Below are 23,294 nucleotides of genomic sequence, written 5' to 3' on the forward strand. Positions count from 1 at the left end.
ATTTCCCTGTCTGTCTTTGCTCCTTCTTCTCTGTTCTGCCTTGTTCTCTGAAGGTCACGTCTTGTACATCATGCATGACAGTTTTTGATGACACCCAGTAGGTCTGTCCCTGATCCTCATTATCTGGTCTGCTGCTTCCTGGAACAAAACAAAATATTTTCAGTATATGAATAGAGAAATGGCATGTCTAAGTTCTTGTTCTCAGAGGCATTCTGGGTATATATCCAGCCACTATTTGTTTAGTTCTGCTTGTGGAATTCAGGGTTTTGGTGGCAAACAAAGCAGAATCTTGCCAACCTCTGCCCAGTCCTTGGTTAGATCAGTATTTTTGTTTACTGATTCACTGGTAAGTTTTAATTATTCTAGTGCACTGGTTCCCAAACTATGGGCCACTATATGATTTTTGATGAGTTTTTCAGCCTGTCATTTTTAGTAACTGACAAGCTGATAGCTGACAAGGAAAATGTACTGAGCCCTATGGAAACGGAGCAGCATGGACATGTTTACTCATGAGTATGCAAACCTACCTTGGTTAACATTGAAGAGCAGGCTGAGAGGGAAGCAATGCTACCAAAATGTTCTATGAACACAGTCCCCAACACACTCTTGAGAAGGAAGTTCTTCCCCCCCCCCCCATGCTGACAAGGAAAAAGTTTAGAGCCCTATGGAAAGTGAAACAGAGTGATGCATATTTACTTGTGGGTAGGTGCATGTACCTTAGCTCTTACTGAAGGTAAGGCAAAGGGGAATGCAAGGTCATGACAATGGTTCTGATTCGATAAAACGCTCCAGAATGTGGACCTTCCCCTCACCCTATTACAAAGGAGAAAAACAGAGGCCTGAATGGCTGGTAAAGTGAAACTCTTTCTTAAGGCTCAGAAAGCTGGGTCCCAACAGAGTGTCACTTTCAGTGTGGGTCCCAGTGGGAAAAGGTTTAAGAAGCACTGGACTGGTCTAGTGTATTGGATGTATTTTGCAAATGCTATGAATTTAAGATAAATGGACCATTCCCAGAAAGGCAGGACAGGAATGGTGGCCTCCTGGAATGAAGTGCCAAGTAAGACAGAGCAAGTTAAGCATCTATACAAGGAGAAGGAGGAAGAGAAGGAGAAGTCAAATGTACCCTATACGTTTAGGAGAGGAGGAGGAGGAGGAGTAAGAGAAGGTAAATGTACTTTCTACGTTTAGGAGATAAAAAGCAGCAGAAGGAGGGATAAGAGAAGGTAAGTGTACTCTCTGTTTTCTAAGCTTTACCTAAAGTTAGCACTTCATCTCACCTGAGGGAGGACTTCTAAATTTCAATAATTTGGGGCACAGGAGCTGGGTGAGCACAATAAAAGTATTCCATAAGTGCTTACTTAATTAAAAGCAGTAAGGCAGACTTTAGACAGGGAGCTGATTCTGAAGGGAGTTACATCCCAAGTCTACATAGGCCTACTCTGAGGAGTAGCAGAGTCTACTGGAGAGTAAGAGCTCAAGGCAGAGGCACTTTGAAAGTAAAAAAAACAGAGGAGAAAAATGAGGAAGCTTTTCTACTTTATTGAAATTTACCTTATTCTTAACCCAATTTAGAACTTAATCTATGTTAGAACATAATTTAATGGTCCAGTAAATTGGGAAACAGGAGCTAAGTGAGGGCAATCAATCAATCAATCAAAGCATGAAGGCAAAATTTGGAGAGGGTACTAAAGCTCAACTCTAAACAGGTTGACTCCAACTTGACCAGACTTGACCTGAGAGTAGGAGGAAGAGAGACTAAACAGAGGAAGAGAGTCAAAGAAGGCGAAAGCACACTCACGGTGCAATCCTAATTGCACCCTGGGCCGATGCAAGTCCTTTGCACTGGCCTGGGAGGGTCACAAACGTGTTGTAAAACATATTTGCACCTCTGTGGAAGTCAGCTAGGCCAGTGCAGGAATGTGCATCAGACTACAGAGGCTGCATCCAGCCTCCACAGTGATAGAGGAAGATAAGTTTGCGCTGGCATTTCCAGGCCGGCGTAGGAGTCTGGGGGGCATGGGGAAGGTGGGTAGGTGGGCAGGAGAAGATGGGGCCAGGATCTGGCAGTTCTTCCAGAACCCACAGCAGCCTTATGATTTATACATTACAAATATTTATAGGCTATCTTTGAATAAGAACCTCCAAGGCAGCTCATAGAGATCAAAACACAATACAAATATTAATTAGCATCTATTAAGAGGAAAATGCAGTTGCAAAAACACTTCAAAAAATATAAAAGAAGAGCCCAGAGCCCAGCCTCCCGCTTCCAGTGTTGGCCAGACAAGAGGGCTCAGGGGAACCAAGGCAGATCGTCTTGGCCAGCAGTCCTCTCCTATTGTTGATTCTGAGCAACTGGGATTCAAAGGAAATCTTGAAACTAGAGGTTCCACACAGCTGTTGTGACTAGTAGTAATGGATACAACCTGATCCCAAGGATCTTTCCCACTGCTTTTAAAGCTATCTGCTTTGTGCCATTATCACATCTTGTGGACCTGAATTCTGTGAGTCAATGCTAATACTTTTGGCAGTTGTCGTGAGAGAGAAGGCAGAATATCCACCAAGGCTCACTGGAGAAGGGCTGCCTTGTCTGCCGCCCACCTTCCATCTCAACAAGAACACAGATTAGGCAGCTTAGCCTGGTCTCCACCCCCAGCAGGATGAATTGGTAGGAATCCAGCCAGTGCTAGAGTGGGCAGTGCCACTGTAGCAGACCAGGAAACGTTTTGAATGCGTTTCCACAGAAGGGGGGGATTTGAAGCAGCACAGCAGGGAGAAAGGTTCAATCTCGTCCAGTTCTGGTCAACGCATCTCAAAAAGAATATAGTGGAAATGGAGAAGGTGCAGAAGAGAGCAACCAAAATGATGGGGCACCTTCCTTATGAGGAAAGGCTGCAGCATTTGGGGCTCTTCAGTCTAGAAAAGAGGCACCTGAGAGGGGACATGATGGAGATGTACAAAATTATGTAGGGGATGGACAAGATCAGGGGTCGGCAACCTGCGGCTCTTTCAGCTGTCTGTTGCGGCTCCTCTGGGTGAAAGTCGCAAAGGGGGTGACAGGAAGCACCTGTGTTGGGAGGGCAGGCTGCTTCCCTCCGCCCCCTGAGCTCACTGCCCTCCTCTCCCTTCACCCCCACCTGCCCCACATTGGTTTCCCTTTTTAATTTTGCCCTTCTGCAGGCTTAAGCTCCCTGTTTTTCCCTTCCCCAACCCTCCAGCAGGACGCCCTCCTTCTCAGCCATTGCGATTCCTTGCAGCCCACCTTTCCCTGAGCAGGTCCCCACTCAGTGCAAGGAGAGGCTTTTCCTCCACAGCAGAGGAGACATCCTGTGTGTCTACTGAGTAGTAAGACCCATTACTTCGGATGAGGCTTACTCCCAGGAAAGGGTGCCTGGGATTGCAGCCTTAAAGCCTGCTCCCATGTGTGTCTACTCAGTTGTAAGCCCCATTACAGCGGATGAAGCTTACTCCCAGGAAAGGGTGCCTGGGATTGCAGCCTTAAAGCCTGCTCCCATGCAAGTCTACTCAGTTGTAAGCCCCATTACAGTGGATGAGGCTTACTCCCAGGAAAGGGTGCCTGGGATTGCAGCCTTGGAGCCTGCTCAAGGTCCAGGCACAAGGACGGGTGAGTGGGAGCCCGCGCCCAGCAGGTCTGTTCGTGAGCAAGCCCCGTTGTAGTCCCTGGGCTACTCCCAGGAAAGTGTGGAGGGCTGTAGCCTCAACCCCCTCCTGTGCAGGTCTACTCACAAGTAAGCCCTGCTGTAGTCAGTGGGGCTTCCTCCCAGGAAGATGTGGAGGGCTGCAGCCTCAGCCCCCTCCTATGCAGGTCTACTCACAAGTAGTCAGTGAGGCTTCCTCCTAGGAAAGTGTGGAGAGGACTGCAACCTGAGAGCTCCAACCAACTTGTCTGCTCAGAAGTCCCATTGTAGTCAATGGGGCTTACTCCCAGGATAGTGTGGAGAGGGTTGCAGCCTGAGTGAGGGAGGGCAGGCAGGGCAGAAGCTGGCAGGCAGGGCAGAAGCTGGCCTGTGGCTGTCCCCCCCACCTTCCCGCCCATCTCTGGCTTCTTTTCCCCACCTCTGGAGTCTGTGTCCTTTTTTCCTTCCAGCAGGGTGCCTCTGGAAGGTGGGGGGAGTTCTTTAGTATCCATGTAAGATAAGCAGATGTCATAACCACCATATGTATTGGAATCCTGGAAGATCTGGTGAGGAGGTAGATGTGGTGTCAGCTGTGGCCCCTTTAAGGGTAAGGCCTGGGCATCCAGCAGAGTGTGCTGCACAGCTGCAGCCACTTGAAGGCAATAGGGCCCTCAGGGATATAAGGAGCACCTCAGGCAGGAAGGGGGGTGTCGGTTGGAGAAGGAGTGCAGGTTGGAGGGGAGACTGACTTGTCTTATTGACTTTGACTTGGATACTCTGACTGATTTGACTTACTTACTTTGGAATCTGACTTTGGACTGTGACTTGGCTTATTGACTTTGGACTCTGCCCTGGATACTCTGACTTTGTGACTAATGGACTGCTGGAGACACTGGAGTTTGGTGTGTGGCTGCTGTGCCCAAGACCTGCTGAGGACCCAGGGTCTGCTGTAGTGGTGGGAAGCTGCTGGCAGGAGAGAGGACCTCTGCAGGTTGAACAGGTGAGCTACCCTGGAGGTGGTGTCCAGCAGGACTGCAGGGCAGAACCAGGGTCATTTGTTGGGGGAAAGAAGGGGAGCTAATTTGCTTAAAGTGGGCATAATTCTCCAGGCAGAGAATGGCCTTGGAATCAGGCAAAACACCATAGAGGACCAGGCGTCTGAATACACAGGACAAGAATGTATGACAAAACTAATTAAAAGCTACAAGAGGGGGCTACATTATAAAAATGGAACCTATAAGAGCATAAAGGTAATAAAAAAAACTATATATGCAGTGTTATTTTCATTTTAGATGTCAAAAGGGTTTTGTGGCTCCCGAGGTTTTTTTTCCTCCGCAAAAAGGGGCCAAATGGCTCTTTGAGTGTTTAAGGTTGTGGACCCCTGGACAAGGTGGACTCTTTTCCCTCTCACACAACACCAGAGCCAGGGAACATCCACTAATATTGAGTGTCAGGAGAGTGAGGGCAGACAAAAGAAAAACATTTCTTTATCCAATGTGTAATTAGTCTCTGCAACTCCTTGCTACATGATGTGATGGCGTTTGGCCCAGATGTCTTTAAAAGGGGATTGGAAAAATTTCTGGAGGGAAAGTTCCATCACAGGCTACAAGCCGTGATGGGTATGTGCAACCTCCTGATTTTGGAAATGAAACAGCAAGTAGTGGAGGGAGCCCTCGTCCCACAGTTCAGATGAGAAGTCGAACAGTTGCCCTCAGGCTGAGAGCAGTTGTGTCGGGCTAGCATGGGCTCCAGCAAGTCTCTGGAGGGCTAGAGGCTCATTGGAGACTGGGGGCTCCCCAAGGGCCTGATTGGGAGCCTCCGAGGGCCACAAGAAGCCCCCGGGCCGGGGTTTGGGCACGCACGCGCTAAAGGGAAAGCTGCATTATTATTTTGGGTTTTGATCGCTTACCCCGACAAAAGCCAGAGGCCTCTTCATCCAGTCCCTGAGCTTCGGGCACCCACGGATCTTCCCCCTGTTCCAGCCGGGCAACGAGGTCAGGCTTGGCGGCTGGAAATCGCCCTTGGGAAGGAGAAGAGAACAATAAGTTCAGCTGGAGGTCCATGAACCCTCAGAGCTGTCCCTGTGAAGGCAGAGAAGAAACCAAAGGAGTGAAATCATCTTTGACAGCAGGGCTCAGCAAACTTCTTCTGGACCATGGCCAAAGGCCGCGTCTGGGAGTGGAGAGTGAGCTGCGGTCATCCCTATATCTAATAATTGAAGGGAAGAATAAAAAAACTCAACAAACTATGAATGTTTGTTTCACTTAAATAATAAATTCTGCAGATTTTATTATTACAAAGCATAGCTTCTAATATGAATTAGACACACGATTTAAATTATGGATTGTAAGTGAAGGAGAACGCCTGGTAGTTTAGCTATACATTACGCCACAAGTAAGAAAGACAAGAAAGACACACAACTGCGTGGCACACAAAACTCAGCCATTTCCAAGGAATCCAAATGGAGGGTGTGATCCCTGCGCCAGCTTCTCCACGTCCCTCTTGAAGCGTGGGGCAAGAACAGATCGCAGCATTAACAATGACCAGCCCTTAAACCACCTCTCTGGAAAATGATTTCCCTTCTTCCTCTCCCCCCCATGACCACAGTCATGCACACAGTCCCGTTTATGCCTGCAGGCTGCACTCCTTTTCCTTCTGGAGAGAAACCCCACTGGACACACTGGGACTTACTTCTGAATAGACATGCCTTGAATCCTGCTCCAATTCACTTTATGGATGCAGTTCAGTTCAGCTCAAGTTCATACTGGAGGCAGATCCATCTGGCTTGGCTCTGTGATGTTGCACCCCCCAAGAGGTGGGCACTCAACCCTGATTCCATCTCATGTTCCACACTTTGTGGGCACTTTGCAATCCAAGCTGGTTCTACCTGTTTGATGCTGGTGCTCCAGGCTGCTGGGCTCACCTCCCTCTGCTCCTTCTCAGAGCCTTTTGGAATCTTGCCTTGTTGCATGAGAGGTGATGCTGGGGAGTCCCAGTTAAGTTTTATCTCGGTGGTACGAAGCCTCATGACTCATGACTAGCGCACTCCGTCAAGCATAGCAAGCTGTATGCTATCCATATTGTGTTCTGAACAAACCTCAGAATCACAGGGCCTGAATCACAGAGAGATGAATGCAGGAGTTCTCAGAAGGAGGTGCTCTCCCCCCCCCTTGAGCTTGGCAGCAGAAGTGCCATCAGTGTCCCAGTTATGTGCTGAATGGGTTCACCCTGTGCTTAGTGGAAGGCTTTCACCCCATGATCATGATATCGACTCCCCCCTGCCTTGTAGCTGCCATATATCAAGGAAGAAAAGGAGAGGGAGGCACAGCATGGTCTTTGGGGCTGGGGCCTTCCACTGGCTTTGGGGCCTCACAAGGCTGGGTGGTGTTGTTTAGCAGACCAGATGCAGCTCATGGGCCGTAGTATGCCACTTCCTGTTTCAGAGGAAGGGAAAAAGTCTTCCTGAAAATGAAAAAGGCTAGAAAAAGCCATTGGCCACATGAAGGAAGGAGCCCCCTTACCCACAGAGGCCACATTCAGGTAATTCTCCAGCATGACGTCCCTGTACAAGGCTCTTTGGTCTGGGTCCAGCAGAGCTGCCTCATTCTCGGTGAAATGCACGGCCACATCCTTGAAAATCACCAGACCCTGCAAGAACAAAACACCCTCAGACAGTGTCCAGGACCCCAGACCTTCCCCCGCATCTCTGGCACAGGCAGGAAATGAGTGGCTCCCAATCCAGACAAAACATCCACACTTCCCTTCCTCACCAGAAGAAGCCTGCAAGTATTTTCAAGCATCAAGTATAATCTTTTCCTAATCATGGATCCAGATAGTTTTTTCAGCAGCTGAACAAGGAAGCTGGGCATTTGCTCTTCTCATTGGCATCCTGTGTGCTGTTCTGCTTACATGGCTGCTGTCAGGAGGGAAGATTTCAGATGATTTGCTAGGAGAGGACAGTTCTCATCAATATCCTGTCGAGTCTTTCAAGGAGGGAGGCCTTATTCTTCAGTGATGGGCAGTCCAGTTCTAACCTGCACCGGCACAAGCAAGACGTCCAAGCAAGGCCTGCACAGCAGCCAGCACAGGTGAGGAAGCGGCTAGAGGGGAGTTTTTCCTCTTACCACAAGTAACATCCCAGCCAGACCTATGGGGTTAGTCAAATCTCCACCAGCTATATTATTATTATTATTATTAACAGTATTTATATACCGCTTTTCAACTAAAAGTTCACAAAGCGGTTTACAGAGAAAAATCAAATAACTAAATGGCTCCCTGTCCCAAAAGAGCTCACAATCTAAAAGGATGCAAAAAGAACACCAACAGACAGCCACTAGAACAGACACTGCTGGGGTGAGGTGGGCCAGTTACTCTCCCCCTGCTAAAAAGAGGAGCACCCACTTGAAAAAAGTGCCTCTTACCCAATTAGCTAGCTATATAGCTGGCAGACATCCAAGCATCCTAGTGTAGCACTGGCTCACCCTGGAGAGAGGTCAGGATACGGCAGAGGAGACATCTGCTGATCCTGCCCCCCTCCCAGGCCCAGTTCAACCACCCCCAATCTGCCCCTGCCAAGAAACACCCCCTTCCACCGCCGGAACTTTCACCACCCTCCGAAAGCCGCTGCACCGCTCTGCAGTGTACGTACCTCTGCCAGTGGCCTGGATAGAACACCAGCAGGGTACCAGCCCCCCCCCCACCGGCCAGACCTGCCTACTCTTGTGGTATTGCATATCTTCCACATGGCACATTTACAACACCTTTGGCCAGTGCAGGGACCGCTACAGGCACAATTAGGATTGTTCTGTCAATCTGTGAAATCTCCAACTGAAGTGTCCAGGATTTCAGCCAAGCCAGGCCCTGCCTGGGACTCTTGGGGTGTTGCTGCCAGTCAGGGAACGCAGCCTGGGACAGGCTGACTGAGGGGCTGACTCCATATCTCAGCCTCCTATGCGTGAAGCAGAGTATTCCTGCCTTGGATGGTGAACGTGGATTTATCGTGGAAAAATTTATGGCAGGAGGTGTGTAGCTTCCTGTTACGGCTACAGACCTGCTGAAGACAATACTGCTTGGACCAGTAGACCAGAATCTGTCAGGACCCACTGGAAACGATGTCATGACCGGAAGTGACATCATCAAGCAGGGAAAAGTTTTAACACTCCTAGGCTGCAACCCTACCCACACTTACCCAGGGTTAAGTCCCATTTACAATCATTGTAAAGTGAATATACATAGTAGCTTAAGAACATAAGAACATAAGAACAGCCCCACTGGATCAGGCCATAGGCCCATCTAGTCCAGCTTCCTGTATCTCACAGCGGCCCACCAAATGCCCCAGGGAGCACACCAGATAACAAGAGACCTCATCCTGGTGCTCTCCCCTACATCTGGCATTCTGACTTAACCCATTCCTAAAATCAGGAGGTTGCGCATACACATCATGGCTTGTACCCCATAATGGATTTTTCCTCCAGAAACTCGTCCAATCCCCTTTTAAAGGCGTCTAGGCTAGACGCCAGCACCACATCCTGTGGCAAGGAGTTCCACAGACCGACCACGCGCTGAGTAAAGAAATATTTTCTTTTGTCTGTCCTAACCTGCCCAACACTCAATTTTAGTGGATGTCCCCTGGTTCTGGTATTATGTGAGAGTGTAAAGAGCATCTCCCTATCCACTCTGTCCATCCCCTGCATAATTTTGTATGTCTCAATCATGTCCCCCCTCAAGCGTCTCTTTTCTAGGCTGAAGAGGCCCAAACGCCGTAGCCTTTCCTCATAAGGAAGGTGCCCCAGCCCCGTAATCATCTTAGTCGCTCTCTTTTGCACCTTTTCCATTTCCACTATGTCTTTTTTGAGATGCGGCGACCAGAACTGGACACAATACTCCAGGTGTGGCCTTACCATCGATTTGTACAACGGCATTATAATACTAACCGTTTTGTTCTCAATACCCTTCCTAATGATCCCAAGCATAGAATTGGCCTTCTTCACTGCCACCGCACATTGGGTCGACACTTTCATCGACCTGTCCACCACCACCCCAAGATCTCTCTCCTGATCTGTCACAGACAGCTCAGAACCCATCAGCCTATATCTAAAGTTTTGATTTTTTGCCCCAATGTGCAGGACTTTACACTTACTGACATTGAAGCGCATCTGCCATTTTGCTGCCCATTCTGCCAGTCTGGAGAGATCCTTCTGGAGCTCCTCACAATCACTTCTGGTCTTTACCACTCTGAAAAGTTTGGTGTCGTCTGCAAACTTAGCCACTTCACTGCTCAACCCTGTCTCCAGGTCATTTATGAAGAGGTTGAAAAGGACCGGTCCCAGGACAGATCCTTGGGACACACCGCTTTTCACCTCTCTCCATTGTGAAAATTGCCCATTGACACCCACTCTCTGCTTCCTGGCCTCCAACCAGTTCTCAATCCACGAGAGGACCTGTCCTCTAATTCCCTGACTGTAGCTTCTTAAAAGTACAGGTCTGTCACATTTCCCGAAATGCAGTCACATCCCAGGCGAGCATCAAGTCTAATATACTAAAAATAAAATATTGAAATGAATGGGGACCCACCTGAAACTGGCCTAGTGGGTCCTGACCCACAGTTTGAAAAACTACCATAGCCTTTCTAGAACTCCTTTTTTTCAACTTCCTTCCTTCTTTAACCCAACCCACAGGTGTGCCTGTTTGATCCTTGTTGTGCAGATGCAGCATTGGGCAGAAATGACTTAATCTTAATTTTTTCCACTGAGATACTTGATAAATCAACATTTTAAATGTTCACAGTGGCCTTTTGCTGTATTGTCTGTAAGCGGCAAAAGACTTTTACACGTGTCGCAACTGTCCTGCTCGTGGCTCCCCACCAGAGAACTACCAACGTACTCCTAAAACTCCATACCTGAGCTGGATCTGCGGTACCCATTTGGAAGTCCGAGAGAGGAATTGCTGATCCACACTGAATCCGGGTTGCCAGTCTGCAGTCTGTGGGAGCAGAAAGAACAAGGCATGTCAGGGCTGGGTCTTCTCAGCATCACGTCCTGTCCCAAACCCTGGAAGGCAGCAGATGGAGACATTCTGGAGTGAAAGTCTCAAGGGGGAGGTCTGGATTTTGGTCTCCTCTCTTCCCCAACCTCTGAAGAAATTATGGCATTAGGTGTTGTGTTGGAAAATGTGTGATAGGAACCAGAGGTGGCCCATCAATGGCTATCTTGCCCACTATTAAACACCCCACACTCCAACAGCAACCGCCTTTGTGGTTGTGATCATTGGCGCAGCCATTTCTAGGAAGTTTCCCCAGAGAGAATCTGTGCTCAGAACAGGGGATCGTCCTCTCCCTCCCTCCTCCAGCACAGGGAGGTCCACAGGCGAGCCATTCCCCCTCCCCAGTACAACAGGCCAGGTACTCTGAATGCACCCAAGGGAAGAGCCTCCCCTCCCCACTGCACTATTCCTGGGTGTCGCACAGACCACCCACCTCTGCAGCCACAGACTCTCCTCCAGTGCAGAATGCAAAGGGAAGGGCCTGCCTGTCATTCGGGGTAGCAAAGCAACCAGGTGCTTCTCCTTTGCCAGCCTCTGCCAAGACCTCCTCCAAAGAGGCAAGAGAGGCGGAGCATGAGTCCCAGGGATGCTTGAGCATGGATCCAGAGCATGCTGGGAGGTGTAGTTCTTTGTTGCTTTTGTCAAAGACACTCACACTACCTTTGCTGCAGCCTTTGGGGAGGGAGGAGGCTTCTGGGTGCCCTTGATGCCCTGCCACCCCTGGACCCAGTGCAAAGGAGGACGAGCTCTGGGTATTGGTCTGGGGTGCAGAAGGGAAAGAGGCAGGTTCAGATCTGTCCTGCAAGCATCTGCCTCTCCTGGTAATCTGGCCAGAGATGCTCAGGGGGTCTTCTCTGCAGCCTTTGGGGAAAGGCTTGCCCGCCCTTGTCACCACCCTCCTGCACTCTATTTCATCCTCTCCCCTCCCCCTTTGCAATGGGGCCGAAAAGAAGCTCTCTACCCCCTGATAAAATCCCTCTCGGAGGACCTGCCTCCCTGCCCTGTTTGGGGGCCACCCACAGACATCTGACTGGACTTGACAAACCTTGAGTCTGATCCAGCCAGAGTTCTTACATTCTAATATAGAAGAAGAGAAGTAAATGAACTCTTGGCCCAGTAATGTAGAGCCTCCATCGACAGCAGCAGTATACCACTGAGGACAAAGATGCTGCTTTGGGGCTTCCTGGTGGCCACTGTTGGAATGCTGCTGACTCCATGGGTCTTTGGACGGATCCGGAAACAGCCTCGCTGCTGTTTGCATGTTCCCGTCTCCCCCGCTTCATATATTTTCTCCCCAATGACTCTTCACCTTCTCCTTGAGATCTCAGAATCTGCCCCATTGCTCCAATGCCAGGAAGGGAGGGAGAGAGGGACATGCCATTTCCCTTCCCAAGGACAGAGTGGAGGGAGGTGGGACAGAAGGAAAAACTGACTTCATTTTTTAAACATCCTCCCATCTCAAAACACATAGACGAACAGGCCTTGCTGAGGGAGAGTCAGCATGGCTTCTGTAAGGGTAAGTCTTGCCTCACAAACCTTATAGAATTCTTTGAAAAGGTCAACAGGCATGTGGATGCGGGAGAACCCGTGGACATTATATATCTGGACTTTCAGAAGGCGTTTGACACGGTCCCTCACCAAAGGCTACTGAAAAAACTCCACAGTCAGGGAATTAGAGGACAGGTCCTCTCGTGGATTGAGAACTGGTTGGAGGCCAGGAAGCAGAGAGTGGGTGTCAATGGACAATTTTCACAATGGAGAGAGGTGAAAAGCGGTGTGCCCCAAGGATCTGTCCTGGGACCGGTGCTTTTCAACCTCTTCATAAATGACCTGGAGACAGGGTTGAGCAGTGAAGTGGCTAAGTTTGCAGACGACACCAAACTTTTCAGAGTGGTAAAGACCAGAAGTGATTGTGAGGAGCTCCAGAAGGATCTCTCCAGACTGGCAGAATGGGCAGCAAAATGGCAGATGCGCTTCAATGTCGGTAAGTGTAAAGTCATGCACATTGGGGCAAAAAATCAAAACTTTAGATATAGGCTGATGGGTTCTGAGCTGTCTGTGACAGACCAGGAGAGAGATCTTGGGGTGGTGGTGGACAGTTTGATGAAAGTGTCGACCCAATGTGCGGTGGCAGTGAAGAAGGCCAATTCTATACTTGGGATCATTAGGAAGGGTATTGAGAACAAAACGGTTAGTATTATAATGCCGTTGTACAAATCGATGGTAAGGCCACACCTGGAGTATTGTGTCCAGTTCTGGTCGCCGTATCTCAAAAAAGACATAGTGGAAATGGAAAAGGTGCAAAAGAGAGCGACTAAGATGATTACGGGGCTGGGGCACCTTCCTTATGAGGAAAGGCTACGGCGTTTGGGCCTCTTCAGCCTAGAAAAGAGACGCTTGAGGGGGGACATGATTGAGACATACAAAATTATGCAGGGGATGGACAGAGTGGATAGGGAGATGCTCTTTACACTCTCACATAATACCAGAACCAGGGGACATCCACTAAAATTGAGTGTTGGGCGGGTTAGGACAGACAAATGAAAATATTTCTTTACTCAGCGCGTGGTCGGTCTGTGGAACTCCTTGCCACAGGATGTGGTGCTGGCGTCTAGCCTAGACGCCTTTAAAAGGGGATTGGACGGGTTTCTGGAGGAAAAATCCATTATGGGGTACAAGCCATGATATGTATGCGCAACCTCCTGATTTTAGGAATGGGTTAAGTCAGAATGCCAGATGTAGGGGAGAGCACCAGGATGAGGTCTCTTGTTATCTGGTGTGCTCCCTGGGGCATTTGGTGGGCCGCTGTGAGATACAGGAAGCTGGACTAGATGGGCCTATGGCCTGATCCAGTGGGGCTGTTCTTATGTTCTTATGTTCTCACACTCTGGCTCTTCTCTAGGAATCAGAGCATCTGCTCCCCTCTCTTCTTCCCCCCTCTGCCCCTCTCAGAGTCAGATCTGCTTGCTTTCCTAACTGAACCGGAAAAGGGTTAAGGGATCAGAAAGTTTCTAGAGTGGGGAGAATGAGAAAGACTCTTTCCTGTGAAATTCTCTTCCCCCCCCCCCCCCGTTTTCTCTCTCCAGCCTTGGACCTTGGCTCAAAAGAGCAAGGCTCCAGGTGAAGCTGGCCCCCCCCCTCTTTTCTGACTGATCTCCTGGGGTTGTCAATAGCTGCGTGACAGGCAGAAGGCCTCCAGGGGAAGCTCTCCTTGCAGCTGGACCTGCAGTGACAAAAACACTTCAGAGCGGTCAAGGTGTCAGTGAATAAGCACAGAGCAAGTTAAGACTGTTGCCTTCCCTTCCGCTGGAAGCATCTAGCTGGCCATGATTAGGAACCAACTCCTGCAGGAGATGGACTCTTGGTCTGATTCCACAGGGTGCTTCTTATCCTCATCTAATTCTAGTCAAGTCTGTCCTCCTGCTCTTCTTCTTTCCTCAATTTCTGGATGGAAAGTTCCATCACAGGCTACAAGCCGTGATGGGTCTGTGCAAACCTCCTGATTTTAGAAGTAGGCTACCTCAGAATGCCAGATGCAGGGGAGGGCACCAAGATGCAAGTCTCTAGCTGTCCTGTCACTGTGAGGTACAGGAAGCTGGACTAGATGGGCCTATGGCCTGATCCAGCGGGGCTCTTCTCATGTTCTTGTGTTAAATGATGACATAAAACTTAGAACATAGGAACATAACAACATAAGAACAGCCCCACTGGATCAGGCCATAGGCCCATCTAGTCCAGCTTCCTGTATCTCACAGCGGCCCACCAAATGCCCCAGGGAGCACACCAGATAACAAGAGACTTCATCCTGGTGCCCTCCCTTGCATCTGGCATTCTGACATAACCCATTTCTAAAATCAGGAGGTTGCGCATACACATCATGGCTTGTATCCCGTAATGGATTTTTCCTCCAGAAACTTGTCCAATCCCCTTTTAAAGTCGTCTAGGCTAGACGCCAGCACCACATCCTGTGGCAAGGAGTTCCACAGACCGACCACACGCTGAGTAAAGAAATATTTTCTTTTGTCTGTCCTAATTCTCCCAACACTCATTCTTAGTGGATGTCCCTTGGTTCTGGTATTATGTGAGAGTGTAAAGAGCATCTCCCTATCCACTCTGTCCATCCCCTGCATAATTTTGTATGTCTCAATCATGTCCCCCCTCAAGCGTCTCTTTTCTAGGCTGAAGAGGCCCAAACGCCGTAGCCTTTCCTCATAAGGAAGGTGCCCCAGCCCCATAATCATCTTAGTCGCTCTCTTTTGCACCTTTTCCATTTCCACTATGTCTTTTTTGAGATGCGGCGACCAGAACTGGACACAATACTCCAGGTGTGGCCTTACCATAGATTTGTACAACGGCATTATAATATTAGCCGTTTTGTTCTCAATACCCTTCCTAACGATCCCAAGCATAGAATTGGCCTTCTTCACTGCCGCCGCACATTGGGTCGACACTTTCATCGACCTGTTCACCACCACCCCAAGATCTCTCTTCTGATCTGTCACAGACAGCTCAGAACCCATCAGCCTATATCTAAAGTTTTGATTTTTTGCCCCAATGTGCATGACTTTACACTTACTGACATTGAAGTGCATCTGCCATTTTGCTGCCCATTCTGCCAGTCTGGAAAGATCCTTCTGGAGCTCCTCACAATCACTTCTGGTCTTCACCACTTGGAAAAGTTTGGTGTCGTCTGCAAACTGAGCCACCTCACTGCTCAACCCTGACTCCAGGTCATTTATGAAGAGGTTGAAAAGCACCGGTCCCATGACAGATCCTTGGGACACACTGCTTTTCACCTCTCTCCATTGTGAAAATTGCCCATTGACACCCACTCTCTGTTTCCTGCTCTTCAACCAGGTCTCAATGCAGGAGAGGACCTGTCCTTTAATTCCCTGACTGTGGAGTTTTTTCAGTAGCCTTTGGTGAGGGACTGTGTTAATCGCCTTCTGAAAGTCCAGATATATAATGTCCACGGGTTCTCCCGCATCCACATGCCTGTTGACCTTTTCAAAGAATTCTATAAGGTTCGTGAGGCAAGACTTATCCTTACTGAAGCCATGCTGATTCTCCCTGCTCGTCTATGTCTGGGGCCGGCAACCTGTGTTTTTGGAGCCGCATGTGTTACGTGAAAATCCCCTTTTCCCTTCCAAGTTGTTATTTTTATATCTGGTTATGTTATTTTGGATCATACAGACCAAGCAAGCAGGCCACTCCTCCCCCAGCATATGTTTCTAAGGGCCATGGCCAAGCTACAAACACATGAATTACACAACCCCCATTTCCTTGCAGGTCAATGTATAACCTAATCACTGTGTCTCCTGATTATGCAAAACAAGCCTGCACCTCTGGAGGAAAAGGTCTATTGTTCTTTTGTTGTACTCTTAAGCACCTTATGCAGATTGCCTCCCTCCCCCCCAGAAGGTCAGCCTGGCTGGTAAGCTGACTTCCTTCCGGTTCATCACATACTCCACGTGTACCATTGTGTGTGCTGAACATGTGCACAGCTCTGGGATACTTCCGGTCATTTCTAGATCAACTTCTAGGTCAGACAACCCTTATAAGAGAGAACTCAGAGCACATGTCTCTCTCTCTCTGATTGCCCTCCTGCGGGTGTGGTCCTACACGGGACTCTTGCTCCAACTGCCCCCCCCGACAGGTAAATATATCCTGCGTCTAAACTCCCTCCCTTCTTCCCTATCTATTCCTCCCTTCTCCCCCATCTTTAGTTAGCAACTGGGTTTAGCAGATTAAGGAACCCCTAAATACTTCCCTACACCCTATCCATTTCTGATTCCTTTTCGGATGCACCCAAATACATAGCACATGCATCCCCCACTAGCTAGGTACACTATACACAAGTACTAGAAATCTATACTTATCAATTCTCCATGTGTATTATGTTTATCTTTGTGTGTTTCTGCAATAAAAATATAATCCTTTGATTGAAAGTTACCTTCATCCCAGTCTCCTCATTAAGCTAGGCAAGGGATCTTTTTGCTTTACGCTGTCTTGTTATCCAGCCTATGGTCCCAAAAGTTTCCAAAAGGTTAATATACTAATTCCCCTAAACAAAACAGCCTTTTTGGTAACACATGCGGCTCTTTCAGTCCTCTGATGCGGCTCCCCAGTGGGGGCTGGAAGCGGGGCACCTTCCCCTTGGCCTCTGCCCAGCCAGGCCAGCCCAGAGGGCGCCTCACTCCGCGATGTGCTGCGGGATCAGGCTGCTGATGAGTGCGGGTGCCGCTCCTCCCTGCAAAGCTGCAGCTCCTTCCCTGCAAAGCGGCCCCCCATGCGCACAGCAGCTCCTTCCTCGGCAGGCAGGCAGGGGCAGCCACGCTCTCCTGGACCTACTCTCCACGCCCCACTGCAAGCAGGTGCGGGGGGGCAGCCGGGCACCTCTTCCCTGCGCTCTTCCTTCCTTTGCCCTGCAGCAGGCAGGGGGCTGAACGGAAGAGGCTAGGCTGGTTGGAGAAGCACGGGAGATGCAGCGCTGCTGAGGCGATGGCCAGGAAGGAGTGAGGTGAGCTGCATTCCTGTCCACACTTCCCTGGGAGGAAGCCTGTTCACTCTAATGGGGCTGACTTCTGAGTAAACAGGGTGAGGAGCCTGTCCACACTTCCCTGGGAGGAAGCCCGTTCACTCTACTGGGGCTGATTTCTGAGGAGACAGGGAGAGGAGCCTGTCCACAGTTCCCTGGGAGGAAGCCCCATTCACTCTACTGGGGCTGACTTCTGAGGAGACAGGGAGAGGAGCCTGTCCACACTTCCCTGGGAGGAAGCCCCATTCACTCTACTGGGGCTGACTTCTGAGGAGACAGGGAGAGGAGCCTGTCCACACTTCTCTGGGAGGAAGCCCGTTCACTCTACTGGGGCTGACTTCTGAGGAGACAGGGAGAGGAGCCTGTCCACACTTCCCTGGGAGGAAGCCCCATTCACTCTACTGGGGCTGACTTCTGAGGAGACAGGGAGAGGAGCCTGTCCACACTTCTCTGGGAGGAAGCCCGTTCACTCTACTGGGGCTGATTTCTGAGGAGACAGGGAGAGGAGCCTGTCCACACTTCCCTGGGAGGAAGCCCCATTCACTCTACTGGGGCTGACTTCTGAGGAGACAGGCAGAGGAGCCTGTCCACACTTCCCTGGGAGGAAGCCCCATTCACTCTACTGGGGCTGACTTCTGAGGAGACAGGGAGAGGAGCCTGTCCACACTTCTCTGGGAGGAAGCCCATTCGCTCTACTGGGGCTGACTTCTGAGGAGACAGGCAGAGGAGCCTGTCCACACTTCTCTGGGAGGAAGCCCATTCGCTCTACTGGGGCTGACTTCTAAGTAAGCAGGGTGAGGAGCCTGTCCACACTTCCCTGGGAGGAAACCTGTTCACTTTACTGGAGCTGACTTCTGAGGAGACAGGAAGAGGAGCCTGTCCACACTTCTCTGGGAGGAAGCCCCGTTGACCCTACTGGGACTGAGGAGACAGGCAGAGGATGTCCCCTGGTTCTGGTGTTATGTGAGAGTGTAAAGAGCATCTCCCTATCCACTCTGTCCATCCCCTGCATAATTTTGTATGTCTCAATCATATCCCCCCTCAGGCGCCTCTTTTCTAGGCTGAAGAGGCCCAAATGTCTTAGCCTCTCCTCATAAGGAAGATGCCCCAGCACCTACAAGGGAGCTACAAGAAGGGGCTACATTATAAAAATGGGACTTGTAAGAGGGGAGCGCATTATAAAAGTTGCATATACAAGAGGGGAGTGCATTATAAATTGGGACATACAAAGGGGAGTAATAACTATAAATCTCTTTATTGTACTGAAAAATACTAGTCATTAGATTTTGTATTTCATTGTTCCTCTTTTACATTACTGTGGAAAAAACACAAAGATGACTCTTTACTGTTGGTCATGATTTTCTGCTAGGGAGGGCACCAGTCCAAGTCTTGCCTATAGCACCAAATTGGCTAGGGCAGGCCCTGGGAAAATAAATTAGTATTTAATTTAAATGTATTTTATTTTAGCTCTTTCGTTTTTTATATGTAATTCTAAATTTAAGGTTATGGTGATCTTGTAACATTAAAATATGTTACATATTGTTTTCTCTGTAGCAGTTCATTTCAAAAATGCAACATACTATAGTTTTTTTATACATAGCATAAAGGTAAAAAAAAATGGTATATGCAGTGTTATCTTCATTTTAGATGTCAAAAGGGTTTTGTGGCTCCCGAGGTTTTCTTTTCTCCAGAAAACAGGTCCAAATGGCTCTTTGAATGTTTAAGGTTGCCGACCCCTGGTCTATGTGTTTTGAGATCCTATCTTTGATGAGGCATTCCACCATCTTACCCGGTATGGATGTTAGGCTGACCGGCCTAGTTTCCCGAGTCCCCCCTCTTTCCCTTTTTAAAGATAGGGAAGATAGGGTATCTCCACACGGGGCCCTTGAGTGAATGGAGGTTCTTTTCTCACTCAAAGCACTGATGTGGTTCCGTTCCTACTTTGCTAACTTGCTGTGTCTTATAGGTTACTGCAGTGGTTCTCAAACTGTGAACTTGTGCCCCACCAGTGGGTAATGACCCAATTTCTGGTGGTTCATGAAGCTGACAGGGCAGATTAGGGTATGTGCATCAAGGGTTAAAAAACTGCTTCTGGGGGCAGCACTGATGCCCAATCACCATTAAAGCCACAGAAGCTTCAATAGCTGGCAAAGTGATAATTTTTTAGGTGGTAAAGTTTAGGAACTAGTGCTCTATAGTGAAAGCTCTCACCCCAGTCCTAAATTCTATGGCTTCACCCCGTGTGGGTTCAGATCAGATATTTTATTAATGGTCATCCGACCAGCTAGTCACAAATCAACACAACAAAATACACAAAATTAAAACCAACATCCCTTTACACATATATAAAATCATAAAATCATCAGTTTATACTCTCGATTGCATGTGGGTTCTTTGATTCAATATCAGGTTCTCCGACTGAAGTGCTTTCCCCATTTGGTGCATTTCTAGGGTTTCTCCCCTGTGTGAGTTCTTTGATGCACAGTCAGGGTTGAGTTATGACTGAAGCTCTTTCCACACTCCAAGCATTTATAGGGTTTCTCCCCTGTGTGGGTTCTTTGATGCACAGTCAGGTTTGAGTTATGACTGAAGCTCTTTCCACACTCCAAGCATTTATAGGGTTTCTCCCCTGTATGGGTTCTTTGATGTCCAGTTAGTGTTCGATGGTCAGTGAAGCTCTTTTCACATTCGGAGCATTTATAGGGTTTCTCCCCTGTGTGGGTTCTTTGATGCACTGCCAGGTATGAGCGCGTACTGAGGCTCTTTCCACACTCTAAGCATTTAAAGGATTTCTCTCCTCTGTGGGTTCCTTGATGCACAGCCAGGTATGATCTCCGACTGAAGCTCATTCCACACTCCAAGCATTTATAGGGTTTCTCCCCTGTGTGCATTCTTTGATGCACAGTCAGTTTTGAGCTCTGACTGAAGCTCTTTCCACACTCCAAACATTTATATGGTTTCTCCCCTGTGTGGATTCTTTGATGCACAGTAAGGTTTGAGCTGTAATTGAAGCTCTTTTCACACTCTAAGCATTTATAGGGTTTCTCCCCTGTGTGGGTTCTTTGATGCACTGCCAGGTATGAGCGCGTATTGAAGCTCTTTCCACACTCTAAGCATTTACAGGGTTTCTCTCTTCTGTGGGTTCCTTGATGCACAGCCAGGTGTGATCTCTGACTGAAGCTCTTTCCACACTCCAAGCATTGATAGGGTTTCTCCCCTGTATGGGTTCTTTGATGTCCAGTTAGTGTTTGACGGTCACTGAAGCTCTTTTCACACTTGGAGCATTTATAGGGTTTCTCCCCTGTGTGTGTTCTTTGATGCACATTCAGTTTTGAGCTCTGACTGAAGCTCTTTCCACACTCCAAACATTTATATGGTTTCTCCCCTGTGTGGATTCTTTGATGCACAGTAAGTTTTGAGCTGTAATTGAAGCTCTTTCCACACTCTAAGCATTTACAGGGTTTCTCTCTTCTGTGGGTTCCTTGATGCACAGCCAGGTGTGATCTCTGACTGAAGCTCTTTCCACACTCCAAGCATTTATAGGGTTTCTCCCCTGTGTGGGTTCTTTCATGTACAGTCAGGTTTGACCTCTGACTGAAGCACTTTCCACACTCCCAGCACTGATAGGGTTTCTCCCCTGTGTGGGTTCTTTGATGATCAGTTAGTGTTCTACGGTCTTTGAAGCTCTTTCCACACTCCAAGCATTTATAGGCTTTCTCCCCTGTGTGGGTTCTTTGATGCTCAGCCAGGTGTGATCTCCGACTGAAGCTCTTTCCACACTCCAAGCATTTATAGGGTTTCTCCCCTGTGTGGGTTCTTTGATGCACAGTCAGGCGTGATCTCCGACTGAAGCTCTTTCCACATTCCAAGCATTTATATGGATTCTCCCCTGTGTGCGATCTTTGATGCACAGTCAGGTCTGATCTCCTACTGAAGCTCTTTCCACACTCCAAGCACTGATATGGTTTCTCCCCTGTGTGGATTCTGTGATGCACAGACAGCTGTGATCTCCAACTGAAGCTCTTCCCACACTCCAAGCATTTAAATGGATTCTTCCCTGTGTGTGTACTTTGATGTCCAGTTAGTGTTCTACGAACTGTGAAGCTCTTTTCACAATCCAAGCATTTATAGTGTTTCTTCCCTTTGTGGGTTCTATGATGCCATGTCGGGCTTTCGTTCCAACTGAAGCACTTTCCACACTCCAAGCATTTATATAGCTTTTCTCCTGTGTGGGTTCTTTGATGAAAAGTCAAGTCTGTTTTCAGACTGAAGCTCTTTCCACACACCAAGCATTTATAGCTTTTCTCCCCTGTGTGGGTTCTTTGATGCACAGTCAGGCTTGCACTTTTACTGAAGCACTTTCCACACTCCAAGCATTTATACTTCTTCACCCCTGTGTAGTTTCTTTGATGCCTTCTCAATTTTGATTTACTCCTCAAAGTTTTTGCACCTTGAGAGCCTTGTTCCTCGCTCTCTCTGTTTTCTTTTTCTGGTTCTTCCAGGATGACAATTCCACCCTGAAAAGCTTCCCATTGATTTCTCCATTTCCCTGTCTGTCTTTGCTCCTTCTTCTCTGTTCTGCCTTGGTCTCTGAAAGTCACGTCTTGTACATCATGCGTGACAGTTTTTGATGACACCCAGTGGGGCTGTCCCTGATCAGCATTATCTGGTCTGCTTCCTGGAACAAAAGAAAATATTTTCAGCATATGAATAGAGAAATGACATGTCTAAGTCCTTGTCCTCAGAGGCATTCTGTGTATATATCCAGCCACTATTTGTAATTCGTTCTGCTTGTGGAATTCAGGGTTTTCGTGGCAAGCAAAGCAGAATCTTGCCAACCTCTGCCCAGTCCTTGGTTAGATCAGTATTTTTGTTTACTGATTCACTGATGAGTTTTTATTGTTCTAGTGCACTGGTTCCCAAACTATGGGCCACAATATGATTTTTGATGAGTTTGTCAGCTTGTCATTTTTAGTAACTGACAAGCTGATAGCTGACAAGGAAAATGTACTGAGCCCTACGGAAACAGAGCAGCATGTACATGTTTAATCAAGAGTATGCAAACCTACCTTGGTTAACATTAAAGAGCAGGCTGAGAGGGAAGCAATGCTACCAAAATGTTCTATGAACACAGTCCCCAAGACACTCTTGAGAAAGAAGTTCTTCCCCCCCCCCCCCCAAGCTGACATGGAGAAAGTTTAGAGCCCTATGGAAAGTGAAACTGAGTGATGCATTCACCTTTACTTGTGGGTAGGTGCATGTACCTCAGCTCTTATTGAAGGTAAGGCAAATGGGAATAGAGTGTCACTTTCAATGTGGGTCCCAGCGGGAAAAGATTTAAGAACCACTGGACTGGTCTAGTGTAGTTTATTTTGCAAATGCCATGAATTTAAGATAAACGGACCATTTCCCAGAAAGGCAGGACAGGAATGGTGGAATGGGTTTCCTGGAATGAACTGCTTCCTGGAACAAAGTGCCAAGTAAGACAGAGCAAGTTAAGCATCTGTACAATGAGAGGGAGGAAGAGAAGGAGAAGGCAAAAGTACTCTCTACATTTAGGAGATGAAGAGCAGGAGGAGGAGGAGTAAGAGAAGGGAAGTGTACTCTCTGTTTTCTAAGCTTTACCTAAAGTTAGGACTTCATCTCACCTGAGGAAGGACTTCTAGGTCCAGTAATTTGGGACACAGGAGCTGGGTGAGCACAATAAAAGTAATACATAAGTGCTTACTTAATTAAAAGCAGTAAGGCAGACTTTAGACAGGGAGCTGATTCTGAAGGGAGTTACATCCCAAGTCTACAGAGGCCTACTCTGAGGAGCAGCAGAGTCTCCTGGCGACTAAGAGCTCAAGGCAGAGGCACTTTGAAAGTAAACAAAACAGAGGAGGAAAAAGAGGAAAGGAAGCTTTTCTACTTCATTTAAATTTACCTTACTCTTAACCAAATTAAGAACTTAATCTAAGTTAGAACATAATTTAAAGGTCCAGTAAATTGGGACACAGGAGCTAAGTGAGGGCCATCAATCAATCAATCAATCAATCAAAGCAGGAAGGTATAATTTGAACAGGGTGGTAAAGCTTCCA

At 48.2% G+C, this 23,294-nt stretch overlaps 1 pseudogene; it reads right to left on the reverse strand.

The window, feature by feature from the left end:
* The window catches only part of LOC136640514 (zinc finger protein 208-like), a 74,942-nt pseudogene that overhangs the window by 46,031 nt on the left and 5,617 nt on the right, over positions 1-23,294 (reverse strand).

The sequence above is a fragment of the Tiliqua scincoides genome, chromosome 2 (assembly GCF_035046505.1).
Source record: "Tiliqua scincoides isolate rTilSci1 chromosome 2, rTilSci1.hap2, whole genome shotgun sequence".
Taxonomy (NCBI): domain Eukaryota; kingdom Metazoa; phylum Chordata; class Lepidosauria; order Squamata; family Scincidae; genus Tiliqua; species Tiliqua scincoides.